Below are 18,759 nucleotides of genomic sequence, written 5' to 3' on the forward strand. Positions count from 1 at the left end.
GGTTTTAACACCATAGGGTCAGGAATACATGTTTGTGTTCCTGACCCTATAGTGATCCTTTAATATTAGGACACAGAGGAGAGATTTTGGAGACAGAGAGGTGAGGTTGACATGTTCGGGACTCGGGAGGGTATGTTATTCTATTTTAATGATATTGCAAGCATATACTTTAATCTTATAAACTCTGCTTTAAATTATTGTAATGGATTATTAAAGGACCACTCTAGTGCCAGGAAAGCATACTCGTTTTCCTGGCACTAGAGTGCCCTGAGGGTGCCCCCACCCTCAGGGACCCCCTCCCGCCCGGCTCTGGAAAGGGGAAAAGGGTTAAAACTTACCTTTTTCCAGCGCTGGGCGGGGAGCTCTCCTCCTCCTCTCCGCCTCCGTTCCTCCCCGTCGGCTGAATGCGCACGCGCGGCAAGAGCTGCGCGCGCATTCAGCCGGTCACATAGGAAAGCATTCATAATGCTTTCCTATGGACGCTTGCGTGCTCTCACTGTGATTTTCACAGTGAGAATCACGCAAGCGCCTCTAGCGGCTGTCAGTGAGACAGCCACTAGAGGAAATAGGGGAAGGCTTAACTAATTGATAAACATAGCAGTTTCTCTGAAACTGCTATGTTTATAAAACAATTAGTTAACCCTAGCTGGACCTGGCACCCAGACCACTTCATTAAGCTGAAGTGGTCTGGGTGCCTAGAGTGGTCCTTTAAGGTTTTATATGTCTATTTATTATTTTTATTTAATAAAATATTTTAAAGACAAAACTTTATTGCTTCCAAGAGAATCCCTATTTTATATTGTATTACCAATTATTTATATATTTTAAATATAGAAACTCTTACTAACGATATAATATAATGGCTAAGAAATCTGTATGATTAGCCCTGCTAAATTCTATGCTTTAAGACGTTATAGTAGTAAAAAGGGGAACCAGCTGCGGTTACAGTATTACTCTCCAAAACCCTAAATTAGACTCCCCTGTTGTGAAGACGGTAGGCAGTCTTTACTCCTAGCCAACCCTCACGTCGTGCACTAGAGTCAGAAATTCAACTAGAAAAGAATAGACAATATAGGTTACTCGATCCAAAAAGGGAAGAGAACCCAAGAGGGGTCTCTAGTACTTTCTAATCCTCAAATACAGTGTTTAACCCTAAAACGGCCCATGTGGAAAAAATTTAACAAACACTAAAAAGATGAATAATCACAGGGGAAAGGGATCTAATAACAAATGGGAAGTATTATGAAGTTTTTATTGGCATAGAGTTAGACCAACTGACTATAATGCTTAAAGGACCACTATAGGCACCCATACCACTTCAGCTCACCTAAACAGCAACTTTAGATCCATAGTGTCAGGAATACATGTTTGTTTTCCTGACACTATAGTGTTCCTTTAAATGTGACATGTTAAATCAATATTGTGTGTGTATGTACGTGTATGTGTGTGTATATATATATATATGTATGTGTGTGTGTGTGTGTGTGTATATATATATATATATATATTACTGCAAAAAGTCCAGTGGGCAAAATTGTGGACTTTTGTAGGTTTTTTGCACAAAGCAGTAATTTATTTATAGAATTTGTCTTCTGGATTTGTCCAGAGTGAATCCAGTTGAAATTCGTTGTTTGAGAAGTATCTAAAGTCTCTATTTTGGAGGGTTTGGATGGGGTAAATTGTTTATATCAAAGGAACACTATAGTCACAAGAACAACCACAGCTTATTGTAGTTGTTATGGTGAGTATAGTCAGTCCCTGCAGGCTTTTTGCAGTAAACACTGTCTTTTCAGAAAAAAAACAATGTTTACATTACAGCCTAGGGGTCCATCCACTGGCCACTCCTCAGGTTGCTGCTAGAGACTGTAAGGCCCTCTTCAACCTATCGTTCCTGATTTCTTGTAATTGTCCTATTTATACTTAAATCCCGCCTCTAATAATATTGAATCTGTTGGTGCTATATAAATGGCGATAATAATAATAGAGGTGCTTCCTGGGGCAGTGCTGCACAGTGTGACTGACATTCTGTGAGGAGATGCTGATTGGCCAGGGCTGTGTTTGGCATGTGCTGGCTCTGTCCATGATCTGCCTCCTTGACAATCTCAATCAATCCAATGTTTTCCTATGGGAAAGCATTGTGATTGGCTGAGATCACCTTTTCTGATGTGGTCAGCCAAGGAGGCAGATCCACACCAGCAAACTGGAATAAAAGTGAGATTTTACTATTTCTAGGTTGGGTGCGTTGGGCAGGGGGGCTAGATTATGTTTTTAACACTCTAGGGTCAGGAATACATGTTTGTGTTCCTGACCCTATATTATTTCTTTTAAAGCAGACTCCAGATGGTACTGAATGAGATGTGTGGGTTTTTGGTTTTTCTTTTAAATGATAAAATTCCAACACTGTTTTCCATTAGTAAATATGACAATTGCACATTATGTTGTAGTTTGATTATTTTAACCATATTTGGCTGATCTAGAATAGATTTAGTCCTTAGAGGGGACAAAACCTTGCCACTAACAGCTTCTGTTTAGATGGTGAAATGTCAGTAATAGTTTAAATTTATGGAAAAGAAGTATTTTTCCCACTACGGTTTATTCATCAAACATTGAATACTAATGGAATGGGACTAACTAGTTGCGTAATTTAGGCAAAAATTGCCAAGCTGTGTTTATAACAAAGTTCAAGACTTTTATTCCAAATCTGCAATTTTTCCTAAATTTTGCAGTGTGCTTTCTTTCTTTTACATTTACATTACATATATATATATTTTCCCGAAAGGTGCTTGATCTTGCAAACACATAGAATAGTGTGTGTGTGTGTGTGTGTATATATATATATTTTTTTTTTTTCTATTTTTTTTAATTTTTTGTATTTTTTTTTTGTAACCAAACTATGACAATAGATTGTTTTTAAGGGCCCTTCTAACTTAGCTCTTTTGCTTCTCAACATTATTCCCCTTCGCTCATTGTCCTCAAGGTGAGATAATGCTTCTTTATAATCCAAATGCTACGTTTATTGCCCTACATAACACCCACTCCTCTAGGTGATGACTAGTAGCTAAGGGATACACATCCTTATACCATTAGCACTAAACAGTGGCTGGCACCCCATCACCAACCTTGCCCCCACCCCCCCACCTTTCTTCTTCAACTTAATTACCATGAAATGATGTGAAAGCACAAGCAAGCAGGCATGTTAATGTATTTCCAGTAATTACCTGGATAATGCATGCGCGGTTTAATGCATCAAAATATCACACCTGTCATCCACCTTCATCTGCTCATTTTACCCCCTGGGAACAGCTAACCTGCTGTGCATATTACACAGGGGTTCAGGTACACTGCAGATAATTGGAGAGTTCTATGCTCAAATATTCATCCTCTTTTTTTTTTTTTCTTTTTTTCTCTAGGTTTGACTTTCACACTTTGTTTTTTAATTGTCTTCCCAAAGAAGAAAAAAAGCTATAATTGCACCATTAGTGACATTGCACATTTTAGGTACATAAAAAGACGACTTTAATATGCATCCCCCCTCCTCTGTCTTCTGTAATATTATCAATATGATTCCACAAAGCAGTATTTTTATGTATTTTTTTTGTACTGCATTATTATCATTGTTATTGTCCTGTTATCCTACATGACAAGGAATCTTCTATATGTTGTCACTTTGCAGTGAAAGAGAGAGGCAACTTATGGGATTCTATAGTCTAAGTTCTCCCCCCTCCCCTGCACACCTCTTCCCACCCTGTACACCTCCAGCACAGAAAAGGTTAAAAAATTATTTTAACCAAGGGGGAACTTCATGCCCACAACACCAACACACCCCTAAATAAACACAGGATATACTAACAGTAACGGTGGGGAAAACACAAACTCAACAAGGGCAATACCACACAACTCAAGACAAGGGGCCCTAAGAGAGGCCCGACAATAGAGACCAGAAGAGAGGCCTACGAGCCCAGACTCACACACAGAACAAACCCCTAATACAATGTATGCACCGAAAGATATCGTGGGAACACCGTCACACAGACAGAACTTGAATAAGATAGCTGGACATAGCGAACGCACCGAGGTTCTTGAATATACAAATGACACAGATAATGGTGCTCACTTCACAAACACTGACACTGTATAAAATGCTATCTAACCTGGACTAAAGACGGTTACTGTGCATGTGGTTCATCCCGTTTATAACATGTATAAAAACTTGTATTATATGAAGTACATAACACCAGAGAATGGGGACCTGCGAGTCCGTCCACGCTGTGGGCCTGCGAGCCCGACCTGATACTATTTGCCATAACACATCTTGGAGACCTGCGAGTCTCATTGTTCCTTGACACTTGCACAACGAATAAATAAAAATTATATTCACAAAAAAAATAAAATTATTTGAACACTTACATGATTCCAGCGCCAATCTTTCTGGGCACTCCGCCTCCTCTGATGTCATCCGACAGAGGCTAATTTGCATGCGCTGCAAGATCATTAGGTCCTCTTAATAGGAAAATATTGAATCAATGCTTTCCTATAGGTTTTTTTACTACTGCTGGATGTCCTCATACAAAGCGTGAGGATGTCCAGCATCAGGTGGCAAAAAGTCTGTAAGTTATACCAGGAAGTGCCTCTAGTGGCTGCCTGATTGACATCCACATCTACTATAGGCAGTCTTAGTCCCTCAAAAACTGCAATGATTTACATTGTGGTACTGGGACACTGCACCCAGGCCACTTAATTAAATGAAGTGGTCTGGGTGCCTATTATGTCCCTTTTCGATGAATTCTAACTGTTTAGCGTCAATGCTTAATGACACTGTAGCCTCCAAAGAATAGCCATGACTACTGGTTTTAACTTAATGCTTCATCATAGATGCTGGTGGGAAACATAGATTTTAGAAGCCATCCTATATTGTTGACTAGTTTGCATACCATACTACAGCCATGCATGTGAGGCCAGCCATTCCACTCCACTAGCACTTTTCAAAGTACTTTCTCTTACCACGTAATCCACATTTCTCGTGATACCCAGCAGTCATTGGGTGAAAGATACAGGCATTCTGCCTGGTAATTAGGAAGTATTTTATCGTGCCATGTGTCCTATATTTTAATAAAGTTATCACTTGACGGGTATAAGTTCTCCTTACCAGAGGTAACCCTGACAGCTGTCTTGTTTAATAATCTGTGGACTGTTGTAGCTTGATTGAAGAGTCAAATCCTTTTAAATAGTAGGTCTGCCCAGCTCTACGTTGCACTAAACATTGACTTTTATATAATAGGAAATTTGCCTCCTTCTTGCCTTACTTCCTTACCATTGTTTACTACTTATTATTTTGACCTTGAGTCGTCTGACTGTTATGATGACCTACCTCCATCGATACATAGCAGCCTCTTTATTGTACTCTGTTACTGCCAATTTTTAGTTAGAACTTTGGCAAGTTTGCTGCACTTACTTCACCGAGCCTTAAACGTGTTTATGATCTTAAACTATTTTATTCCCCTTCCTTGACCTTTAGTCTCATAATCATTTGATGAATGATAGGCCTCTGTCTATTTACAATCTCGGTAGGTCCAGAATACCTATTGGTTTTAAACCAGAGTGGTCTAGGAATTGAAGATTAGCTGGTACAAAGATTAGTTCAGCTGGAACACTGTCTATAAATGTCTAGAATAGTTGCCCTTGCGCACTCCCGTTGTGTGCTGTGACAAAGTTTTATTTCTGAGATTAAGGTTCAGTTTAGATGTTATATATAATACATTTGACTTTTCTAAACTGCTCCTTTATCTTGTTACATTTATAGAAACTTCACACGCCAGAACAGATGCAAGTTACTTTGGCTATTATTTTCCCTGTGAGACCCACTCTATCGTGCATTATATCATGCTGTGTGAATAATATGTGTATAGATGGCAATGTATAGTCCTTTTTGCATAATACAAGTGTATGTATTTTCTGCAGGAGACCCACGAGACAGATGAGTGACAGAAGAGGTTTACGTTCCACCGTGGAATGGTACTGAAATGCTGTGGCTTGACCATCAGGGGAAATAGATTGCCTATGGAAAAGGTACGTGATAAGACATAAAATAATATAAACTGCTGGTAATGCTGAGATGGCTTGTACTGTGGGGGCAGATTTATTATTGGTAATATGGGCTTGTACCCAAAGATGTTTTTACATTTAAATTTCACTGTGAAATAGCTCAGTTTTTCCAAGTCATAAAAGTGTTCACATTTTTGTATTGCACTTTTCATGTGGTTGTATTTTGCACTCACAATATGTGCCCTTTTTTTTTTTTTTACTTTTTGTATATGGTCTACATACTTATATTTTGCACTTAATGCGTGTTCTTTTGGGCTCCCGTTAAGCATTTTTGTGTCACATGATTATGTTTTACTGTTAAGGATTGGATATTTATTTGCATTGCATGACATGTGGTATACTTATTGTACAATTGAAGATTATACTAGCTTTAGTGTACCTATAATCTTAATTTTAGTAATGACAGGAGGTGAGTATTATGCATAATCTCTCTTTACCAGCTCCACATAGCAAAGAAACACATAGAAAAAATCAGTGGAGACAAGGAGGCGAGAAGGGGATGCAGCTCTGGCCTTGAGAGCCTGTTCAAAGACCCCTAGATCTTCTCTGCGGACCACGGTTCCATTGGAGGCAATTACACACTCTGGAGACAGATCCTCTCTGTTGGAGCAGGAAACGTTAAGGGAGACAGAGGCTGGGGATTGCAAGGTAGCCACCGCAGCCTCCTTTTGAGGCTCAGGGTAAGCTGGGACCATGATGATGCCATTGGTCTGGTTAGGTGGTCTTTTCGGTCCAGTAGCATGCAGAGTTGAATAAAAAAGGGGCCATGGAGGACTTACTGGATGCTGACACAGAGCCCCCACATGGCTATGTTTAGGGCGAGGAGGACGTATCGGGCAGTAACTGATGTAGTGGCCTCCCTTGCCACAATAGAAGCAAAGGCCTTCTCCTTCTGGCCTTTTCATTCACTGTAAGCATGGTATTTAGGCTCCAATCTGCATGGGTTCCTCTATGTCCATGGTGGGTATAGGGGTATAGGTCTCACCAGCAGGTTGAGAGTGTTGATCGGGCAGAGTGTTTGTTTCAAATCGCTCCTGCCTTCTTTCTCTGAACCGGAGATCCAGCTGGGTGGCTAGCACCATTAATTCTTCCAGGGAGGTTGGAACTCCCACTCGTGTCAGTTCATCCTTAAGGGTTTCAGTTAAACCAAGGCGGAATTGGTCCACTAGGGCGGTTTCTGATGACAAGCCACGGAACTCTGTGGAGAGAAGTCCGGGCTGTGGAGGCACGGAAGGGGTCCTCATACACAGAGGTCAAGGCTGTAGCAAAGGACTTCCGGGTGTCCAGGACAGAGCTTTTGGCATACAGCTGTTGATGGGCCCAGGTCTTGGGTTGCCCGGATAACAGTGTGATGACAGTTCTTACTTTAACAAAATCTGTGGCATAGGTACGGGGTTTAAGGACAAACAGGATTTCACAGTCAGTGATAAAGGAGCGGAAAGAAGCCCTGCGACCAGTGAATCTTTCAGGCAATGCAATATCAGGTTCAGGAGCATGGTGTGTGTTCCCCTTTAACTCAGCATAGCCACGCTTCAATTCACTTACGGTTTGAGACAGGGTCAGACAAGAAGCAGAAGTCAGGGCTGGCAGCGGAAAAACATCCACGTCAAACGCCCGAACATCCAGTACATGGTAGAAAAACACCAGGCCAAGCTCAGTAGATGCCCAGTCCCGTAGACAAACCGAGAACAATCTCCACATCCCATAAGCCGGAGGTGGATGTCACTGGATAGTTGATACACAAGAGGATTCTTGCCCATTGGGAGTCCCCAGACCGGAGCACGGGTCTTTGAACTGTCTGAACTCACCACATAATGAATCTGGTTGGCCATAGGGGTTCGCCTAAGGTAACATAGTGGGTCTGGGAAAATAGCCTGGAAGGTGGAGGGCAGTAGCCCACGAATCTCCTTGAGGATAGAGGAGACCTTTAAAGGGGAAAGTTTCAGTGTGCAAGACGTAGAGTCGATTACGAATCCTAAGAAGTGGACCATCCACTATGAAACACGACGACTCCAGCCGGACTGTGGAGAATGTTGACTCAGTTGACGCAACCATTCCCCATACGTAACTGATCACTGGTTTCAGACGTTTCACAAAGCCCCCAAGGATCTGAGCTGAGGAGGCAGGTGAAGTGCCAAGATTATCGCCTTACAGGAAACATAGAGAACGTCATCAAGAGGGGTGGAAAAGGACCATATCCAGTTTCGCATGCCAGTCGTCTACATGAAAAGGTTCTTTATTAAGAGCCTCCATTTTGTTTAAATGCACATGGGGATTTAGGCCAGAGCGCAGGCAAAAGTCAGTGAATATTTTGTCAAGCCGGGCCAAGCTTGTCTCCAGCGGGTCAAGTGTAGTAGAGGCTGTTGGGGCGTCTGCCATTTTAACTTGATCGGTGTCACATGTTTTGTACAGCCGAGGTGTTAGCAGGTCCACAGTACCTCCAGTAGCAGGTTGTTTTAAATTCGTTTTAAACAAGAAGATACTCCACCTTATATTGTATGTATATTCTGTTTGTTGTGAGGGCGAAGGGTACTCACTAAGGTGTATGAGAATCTCTTGGTTTATTTTAGCATATGTGTGTTCCACTGGTAATACTGTATTTCTTTTAGTTTATTTATTAAGTTTGAATGCCTTCCACCTAGAAGCGATGGTATCTCATGTGGGCGTTGTAGAAAGTGCAGTCGATGCTACCCTAGGGACACTTACCTGAGGAAAATGGGATCTAGCGCATCTGTGCGTTCCGTGTTCTCTGTCCGATCATCTGGAGCACCAGAAGGTTGTCTCGCACCCACTTCAGGTAAAGAGCTTGCGATAGGTACAGGGGTCACCTGACCCCTGTACCGAAGTGGCTGGCGACATGGCCCCGCTGTCGACCAGTCCTGTAGAACACCCCCTAGGGAGGTTACCACGTAACACCTTCCTCATGGAGGTTTGTAATAAGCTCCCTCAAGAAAGAGCGTGCCTTGTGCCTGGGGTCCAAATATTTTGGCGCCCAGATCGGCCAACTATCCATCAATACGTAGGAGTGCTGCCATGCGCTTCTCATAGGAGAAGCAAACATTGGTGTTTCTGATGAAACAGAAACATCTCTAAGCCCATTCACGAATATTGTGAGCCCATTCCCGGGTGGTGCTGGCATCATCTGGTATTTTACCCCTGAGAGGGGGTCAATAGAGTCCAGCAATTTGTCTTGGGTGTCTTTGAAATCTCTCCTGACTCCCTTGCGGGTTCACGGCCACCCAGAGCCATGAAGGTCATCATCCGCTGATCAAACACAGGCGTCTGTGCCACTCTGTCTGGGAGGGAAGGGCATGGGCAGATCGACTGCAAGTTGTTACGGACCTCTTTATCTAGAGGCTTGCAGAGCCACAGGTGCATAAAGTTGGCCAGGTGTTCGAGAGGGGACCAGTCTCTTGAACGTGGGTGACTGATGTTGTATGTTACACAGCCATTGACCATTAGGATCCAGGATCACTTCCGAGTCTTCTTGGTCAGTAGTGTGCAAGGCACCATCACCCTCAGCTACCTGGGGCTCACCCAGAACAACCTGTACACGAATGTGGAGCCATATGTGGATTCCGAACCCCAGTCGTCGCCAGACCCTGATGCCTCGCGTGCATTTGTTTCATAGTTACATAGCTGAAAAGAGACTTGCGTCCATCAAGTTCAGCCTTCCTCACATATGCTTTTGCTGTTGATCCAAAAGAAGGCAAAAAACCCAGTCTGAAGTGCTTCCAATTTTGCAACAAACTAGGAAAAAATTCCTTCTTGACCCCAAAATAGCAGTCAGATGTCTCCTTGGATCAAGCAGCTATTACCCCACTAATTAGAAATTGTATTCCTGTATGTTATGTTTTTGCAAGTATTTATCCAATTGCAATTTGAACATCTGTATAGACTCTGACAAAACCACCTCTTCCGGCAATGAATTCCATATCCTTATTGCTCTTACTGTGAAAAAACCTTTTCTTTGCCTTAGATGAAATCTCCTTTCTTCAAGCCTAAATGTGTGACCTCGTGTCCTATGTATAGCCCTGTTTATGAATAGATTTCCAGATAATGGTTTGTACTGGCCCCGAATATATTTGTATAATGTTATCATATCCCCTCTAAGGAGCTGTTTTTCCAAACTGAAGAGATTTAAATTTTTTAACCTTTCTTCATAACTAAAATGCTCCATTCCTTTTATCAATTTTGTAGCTCATCTCTGCACTTTTTCTAGTGCCATGATATCCTTCTTTAGAACAGGTGCCCAAAATTGCACAGCATATTCAAGGTGTGGTCTTACCAGCGATTTATTAAGAGGCAAAATTATATTTTCATCTCGAGAATTCATGCCCCTATTTATACATGACAAAACCTTACTGGTCTTAGCAACGGCAGATTGACATTGCATATTGCTACCTAATTTGTTGTCTATAACAATTCCCAAATCCTTCTCGTGTGTGGTTATCCCTAGTTCACTACCATTTAGGGTGTAAATTGCTTGTGCATTCTTAACCCCGAAGTGCATAACTTTGCATTTTTCTACGTTAAATTTCATCTGCCATTTTAGTGCCCAGTCCCCCAATCTATCCAAATCCCTCTGCAGCAAGGCAATATCCTGCTCACATTGTATTACTTTACAAAGTTTTGTGTCATCTGCAAACACTGATACATGGCTTTCAATGCCCATTTCAAGATCATTTATAAATATGTTAAATAGAAGCGGTCCCAAAACAGAACCCTGAGGGACACCACTTACCACTTTTGTCCAGCTTGAAAATTTACCATTTATGACAACTCGCTGTACTCTATCCTTAAGCCAATGTTCTACCCAAGAACAAGAATATTCATCTAGACCAATTTCTTTTAGTTTGAAGACTAACCTATTGTGAGGAACCGTATCAAATGCCTTGGCAAAATCCAAGTAGATCACATCCACTGCAACACCCTGATCTATATTTCTACTTACTTACTACTTCTCTCATGATGAGAGAATAAATAGTTGCGGCGCACTCAGACTACAAAAAAACAAAGAAGGCTACTAAAATGCCTATCTAAGTATAAATATGGGGATTTGGTTCCACCATATGGCCATATGTTGTTAAAACCAAAGAAAAGAAAATGTTACTTGCGCTTTCTCCTTAATCCCTATGTATATTTAGACAAATGGAGGTCATTTAGTTGCTCCAATGGCCATTGGAGGGAATGCCCGCCTGCCAACGTCAAGGCAGACCCCCCTAAGCGGGTCCTAACACTGACCCTTCAGCCTGCTTCCTTGAGCTTCTGGCAAATATATCTCTAATGAGACAGAAAGGGGTATTTTTTATATACACCCCTATATTTATTAACCCTTAATAGGGAACACATGGGATGGGCAGCAGCATTGTAACCAGGCTGTGTGATACAAAGTAAATACAAATACAAAAAGAGAAGTCCTGCGCTTAGTCCCATTACTGCTGGGCCAGCAGCAAGGACTACAATACACATCAGCCCCAATATATAGTAAAAACCAAAGAAAAGAAAATGTTACTTGCGCTTTCTCCTTAATCCCTATGTATATTTAGACAAATGGAGGTCATTTAGTTGCTCCAATGGCCATTGGAGGGAATTGCCCGCCTGCCAACGTCAAGGCAGACCCCCCTAAGCGGGTCCTAACACTGACCCTTCAGCCTGCTTCCTTGAGCTTCTGGCAAATATATCTCTAATGAGACAGAAAGGGGTATTTTTTATATACACCCCTATATTTATTAACCCTTAATAGGGAACACATGGGATGGGCAGCAGCATTGTAACCAGGCTGTGTGATACAAAGTAAATACAAATACAAAAAGAGAAGTCCTGCGCTTAGTCCCATTACTGCTGGGCCAGCAGCAAGGACTACAATACACATCAGCCCCAATATATAGTAAAAACCAAAGAAAAGAAAATGTTACTTGCGCTTTCTCCTTAGTCCCTATGTATATTTAGACAAATGGAGGTCATTTAGTTGCTCCAATGGCCATTGGAGGGAATGCCCTGACGGAGAGCACTAATCTGTGCTCAAACGGTTAATTCAAGGTTATGGAAGATATTCCTTTAAGCAGTATGTCCAGGTTTTTGATACTACAATGTGTACATCGAGGCTTAAAGGAACACTATATTCACCTAAATTAATTTAGCTAAATAAAGCAGTTTTAGTGTATAGATCATTCCCCTGCAATTTCACTGCTCAATTCACTGTCATTTAGGAGTTAAATCACTTTGTTTCTGTTTATGCAGCCCAAGCCACACCTTCCCTGGCTATGATTGACAGAGCCTGCATGAAAAGAAAAACTGGTTTCACTTTCAAACAGATGTAATTTACCTTAAATACTTGTATATCAATCTCTAAATTGCACTTTAAATCACATACAGGAGGCTCTTGCAGTGTCTAGCAAGCTATTAACATAGCAGGGGATAAGAAAATCTTAATTAAACAGAACTTGCAATAAAGAAAGCCTAAATAGGGCTCTCTTTACAGGAAGTGTTTATGGAAGGCTGTGCAAGTCACATGCAGGGAGGTGTGACTAGGGTTCATAAACAAAGGGATTTAACTCCTAAATGGCAGAGGATTGAGCAGTGAGGCTGCAGTGGTATGTTCTATACACCAAAACGGCTTCATTAAGCTAAAGTTGTTCAGGTGACTATAGTGTCCCTTTAAACACACCTCTAGTGGCTGACATACCGAGAGTCACCAGAGGCGCTTCCTGCTACTGCAGCTGGGTAAAACTTGGCTATGTGACTGCAGCCCCCATAGGAATGCATTGATTCAATGCTTTCCTATGGGGAAATTTGATGCAAGCACATGTTCAGGTCCCCAATGCTCTTCACACAGGAGCATTGGATTGGACCATTGTGGACAAAGCCATGGGAAATGGAGAGGTAAGCATCCCTGATGATTTTTTTTTAACAGTTTAATGCAAGGTATGGACTCACACACCTATAGCTTACAAAGGACTGGGACATTAAAGCATTGGGAAAACGCATTTGTATTCCAAATGCTTTAGTGTTCTGTTGAGTTACCTTTACTCTTTCTTTTTTGGTAGATATATGCTCCCAAGCCGTTCTCACTTTTCAAACCCCTTGTTGTGAGGCCCTAGTACTATAATCTGAGAGCCCAAATACATAAAGACAAAAAGGGGTGCAAGCCATAGCATAATACCATTCACTTCAATTAATGCAGGAATAAAAACAACTTAAAATATTTATATAAGGACAAAACCCTTATTGCACACTTAATCGAAAAATTCTAATCCAAGACAGCTTGCTCGTAGTGTCCTGTTCTATTAGACAAGACGTCAAGCCGGAATGCATATGTCTTGTAGATGTGTAGATCATGGCATCCAAGTATTAAAAAAAATCACCAAATACAGTCAAGAAATAGCAGACCTAGCGCGCTTCTTCCTGTAAGTAGGCCTTTATTAAAGGCTGCATTCCTACATTAACTAAAGTGAATGGTTTTACGGTGTGGATTGTGCTTCTTTTTATTTCGTGCCTTTTATCTTTTCAGCTCAGCTTTTCTTCCATTCAGGGCTGATAAAATAACTACCATTAAATTGAGTAATAGTAACTTCTATTAATCAGTTGCCAATTTGTTTAACGTGTGTGCACTCGAGCACTTTAAATCCCCTTGGGGGAGAGAGGTGCAGTATGAAATAGATTATTAACATTATTCATAGGGCCTGGAACAAATGTACGCAGAAACCTCAACCTCTCTATAATTGATTGCAAGCTCCTTGGAGCAGCGTTGGTTGTTGAAGGCATTACGTTAATCCATGAGTCTATTTTTAGAATATTTTTTCAATTCAGCTTATTTTTTTTTTTTTACGTAAAAATTCTCTGTGTACTGAATAACCCCCAACCTATTAATTTGGCTTTCTTTTTTTAAAAAAAATCCTCCTCCCTGCCCTCTGTCTATTTAGATATATCATGGGCTAGAGGCAGTAGCTTTTCAGCCCTGACTGTAATAGACCTTTGCACTGAAGGAAAAAAAATCTGCCCAGCGTATGCCTAGAGATATATAACCACAGGCATGCTGCTAAAATTATATTTATTTATTTATTTTCATCAAATCGGCTGTTTAGCATAGTCTAAATTAAACATTTTACAATGGAGATGCTAAGCATTCTATACCTAGGCACACAAGATACAAGGCACTGTATGTATCCTGTTTGCGTATTGAAATGTATATGTAAGACTATGTAGATTTAATGTCCATGTGTAATGCATAGCCTGACACACACCCTTGGGATCCATGGGGTTAATCTTTGGTCCTGACACCGTCTGTATTCTAGAAAGAATTGGATTTGTTATCAGGTAGGTGCAGCTCTTCCCAGGGCAAGACCCTATTCTCAACCGGAGATAAGAGGTTCCTGGGCAGAGCAGGCTAATCCCTCAGTGTCTTATCAGCTCCCAGTGTAGGAATGCACGTCACTTTCCCTAGGTGTAAAGCAGTGCTTGCTGAGAGATATTGGCTAAGCTATATTGGCGTACCTCGCCAAGAAACAGCCAATGAAAAATGTGCCGGTTTTACATAGATCAATTCTTTAATGTATGGTGGGAAAGCCCGACTGGTTTTACATTGCGCGCCTTGCAAGCATTCTGGGACATCCAACTATGCATAATAATATGGAATGCTGTGCAGCACTAAATGGGAACGTGTTGTTACACTTTTATTAAATATATGAGAGCATCACTTATTTTATAGACCTCCTGCTCTTGATGCTGGTATAAACTGGGGATTCTCAGGCATGCTAATTACTTGACTGACAGGATGGTTTTGTGACAAAATAGCATCAAATGCATACATGGGATGATGGATGATAGTGTTATTAAAAGCATATTGCTTGTCACAGCCCATCAGCTGCTGTGCTTTCTGTTTAAAGGGTCACTTCATCGGACCAGCACAGTTCTTAGCCTGCGTCCCTCTAGCATATGCATGGCATAAGAAAGAAACAGAATGAAAAATAAAATTAACTAAAACCAACCAAAAAGAAAATAAGAACCAAAATGAGAACAAACCCACCATGAGACCAGAATCATACAATAATTTCAGGCAATTGAGGCTGCGTACTCCACTCATAGAGCCTTAAAGTAGGTTTTCATAGAGTTATTGTCCATGGCATGAAGTTTGTCCATTAAATAATTATCAGGAATTTTGCTTGTAACCTCGGCCATATTGGGGACAGTAGAATGTAACCAACAAGCTGCTAAAGCCCTTATTGCTGCCAGCGTGATTTTGTTAATCAAATTTTGAAAGCGTGAGGGCAAGTTGTCAATAGTTTTCGATAGAAAGAAAACCCATGGATCCAAATGAAAAGGCCTGTAAAAATTTGAGACAGTACGGCCATAATACGTTCCCCCCAGTAGGGAAGGACTTGGGAGTTTACTCCACATTACTCCAACAAGAGTCATTCTGGGTTTACCCCATCTCATACAACTTTCATGGAGTTGTGTCACCCAACCGTTTTTGAAATGCTACACAGATGAAAACCTTTGGGTCCCACATTTCCTCCCAGGGTCCTCCTTCCAGTTCTTCCCCAAGTAGTAGTAGTCGCTTCATCTTTCATCTTTAATGTGTCAAAACATACAAAAATAAGATTTAAAGACTCACATTTCAAGTTAGGGATTATGGTAATATGCAGCAGTGTGCCAAAACTAGGAAGGAATTGTAAAATATCAATTCAATCCATTTGTGTATATTGCAAGAGCTAGACATTTCTCATCAAGGATCATGAGATGTTTAGTTCAGTATTGGCAGCAGTTTAATTTGTAAAACCACAAATTAATCTACTGGTGGGGACCTGCATGGCATGCCACCTCCTACCTTGAGCTATTATTTGGAAGTACCAAAATGGAAGGAGTGGTTAGAGTTGTCGGAAAGCACTGTGGTGTACCCAATGGAAAGAATAAGCACTGCGACCACTTCAGTGATTTGATGTGGTCATGGTGCCTGGAGTGTGTGTGTGCATGATCTCTACTGCTGGAGATGTAACTCCACCTCAACATCATTGGCAGTCATTATCTAGGCCTGAACAAGCTTTCTGGGCTGGATAATATCCATTCTGTGCAAAATTGGTGTCTGACACCATCATGCATTGCCCTGCTTCTTTAGCATTGACTGTCCTATACAACCTGTCACGTCTAAACATTTGTTATGAAGGAACACAACTGCAGATTTCTTATAGTTTGAATATTTATTATAAAAAGTAGAAGGTATTGTGACGTTAAGTCCAATTTACAGGTACTGTAGCTTTAATTAGTAAACGATAACTGAAGTCCACAATTACAGGCACTGTAGCTTTAAGTAGTAAACGATAACTGAAGTCCACAATTACAGGCACTGTAGCTTTAAGTAATAAACGGTAGTAATTAGCAGACACTGAATCAGAAGGAGTCTCTTAGTAGTATTAATGAATTAGGTGATAAGAAGTTACAATAGCTGTTCCATAGCATTTAACTGAAGCAATACAGATGCAGCTAACTTGTATAGTGAATGAGTTGAAGATAGCTGTAACTGGGTTGTTTTATAGAAGGACTTTGGAGACAGGAAATAACAGCTTTGAGATGTAACGCTTATCACAGAGGTTTTACTTAGCTTCCGGCACATAGAACACTGGTTCCCGAGATCTCCTCAGAGGCGGTTATCCTGAATGGAGAGAGTTCAGCTTTAGTCGTGGATGAGGAGAGGTGAAGGGAACTTGAAGTGTCTTCCAGTCCGGTCCGGTAACAGAGGGCTTTCACAACGAAGTTGTAGCCGGTTCGTGAGTACGGAACGTAGTTCAATAATCCAGCGTCGATCAGCTGGTGCGGTCGGATTAAATAAGGAGACCGTGTCATAAAGGGGTGTGGCTAGGCTCCGTGGAACCAGGAAGTAAGAGGATACCATAGTTAAGGCATGACGCAACCCCACTGTCCTGACATAAGGTCATTTTGTATTAGAATAGGATCCCTATCGATCACATTGTAATGACGACACACATCATCACTGACTGTTTAGTGGTTTTCACATTCTTTTTATTTTTTTTTTAATAGGAAAATAAAAATCATTAATTTTTGTGCCAAATTTCCTGTTCAGGAGGAGAAAACAATACATATAATTCCGATATACTTGTATATCTAGGATATGTATTTATAATGTACATGTAATATAAGTAAGATTTCTGCGCAGTCTAGGCTTTGACACTTTAATTATACACACATGGACGGTTTAACATGTATTAATCCTGTCTAATTTTAACATCTTCCTATGCATACTAGATGATCTTTATTTTGTTTCCTCGAGGCTAGAACTCTCTTTTCTATACAACATTCTGGATCCTTTAAAAGGCTGGCAATCACCCTACAAATATTGAGATCATTATCCTGAAGATGATAATTTTCAGAGCTCTTTAGGCAGAAGTAATTAATTACAGAGCAGCACATCTGCTCCCAATTCCCCAGATGATACCTTTACTCATAACAGTGGAGAGATGGGATTTATTAACAGTTTATGTGCTAGATTAGGATGCAAAACAGAGACTGTTTCCTACCCCCTTATAACACTTTTAAAGGAACACATTAAGATGTAAAAATAGTATCTATTTTAATGTTAATGTTCATATTAGTGTTCAGATTACCGTAATCCCCCGTTCTATAAATAGTGCAGAGAAAAGATGCATTGGGGGACATAGGTCACTTTGCTGGCGACTAACACACTCTAGATGCAGTGCTTCTCTACGAGAAGTATTTAATTGGCAATGTTTCAGTATGAGAAGCACTGGGCACTTTTGACATAAAATGTGATGTACTGCTAGCAGTTGTCAGTCAAGGCAGCCAGTAGATGTGTGATTTTGGACTAATGTAAACATTGCAGGACTAATAAAACATGGCAATGGTTATTTTTTTTTTAAATTCTTTATTTATACCCTGTTCACAAGCATGAGTGGGTCAATATATTCATAAAAAACAAAATAAACAGACATTACAGTACAATCGTGGCATACATAGTATATTGTGTTCTGTTGTGTGCGGGTCTTGCTTGAGGGCAGGGTTTTTTATATTATAGTGTCTTGGTCTGTATCGAGTGGTGATAGATGGAGTCGGGTTCGGTGAGCGTCCGTCGTGTGTCCGTTGCTTATCGTTTAGCCCTTGGGCTACTATAGAGACCGTTAGGTCGGGAGGCTTATCATCGGTGTCTCCTTGTCAGGTGAGTATGTTTAGGCTATGTCAGAGTTGGACCCTAAGCTATAGTCGTGGCTATCTACGTAGTCTGACATAATCTGAGTTCTATGTGTACTGCCATAATATATTACACCTCCGTGATCCCTGTTTGTCCAGGGGTTTGGTTTCCCTTGTTGTGGAGTTGGGGGGGTGGGAACAGGTAATGTTATGTTAGTTGGGCCTGGTTCGTTGTGTTTGAAATTGCAAGGTTCAGAAATAATATTCAGGTAGAGAATAACGAGTCTTAGAAATACATAAAAAACATTAAACAGAAGAAGATTCGCTGGCGTTGTGTTGTCCACTTTGGGTGGGTGCAGAGTGAAATTCGATCTGCAAGTTGTACTCAGGTGGGTGAAATGGGTTCTGTGTCGAGTGAGGGCAGGTGTGAGACCGGTGGCTGACTGAGATATAAGGTTGCTGACCACTAGTTTTCGAGAAAAAGGAAAGAAAAAA

At 41.0% G+C, this 18,759-nt stretch overlaps 1 long non-coding RNA gene across 1 annotated transcript in view; it reads left to right on the forward strand.

The window, feature by feature from the left end:
- The window catches only part of LOC134611619 (uncharacterized), a 158,059-nt gene that overhangs the window by 120,433 nt on the left and 18,867 nt on the right, over positions 1-18,759 (forward strand). The window contains exon 2 of the long non-coding RNA XR_010090904.1: positions 5,959-6,066. This is a non-coding gene — a long non-coding RNA (uncharacterized LOC134611619). The remainder of the gene's footprint in view (positions 1-5,958; positions 6,067-18,759) is intronic.

Source organism: Pelobates fuscus, chromosome 5, assembly GCF_036172605.1.
Source record: "Pelobates fuscus isolate aPelFus1 chromosome 5, aPelFus1.pri, whole genome shotgun sequence".
NCBI lineage: Eukaryota > Metazoa > Chordata > Amphibia > Anura > Pelobatidae > Pelobates > Pelobates fuscus.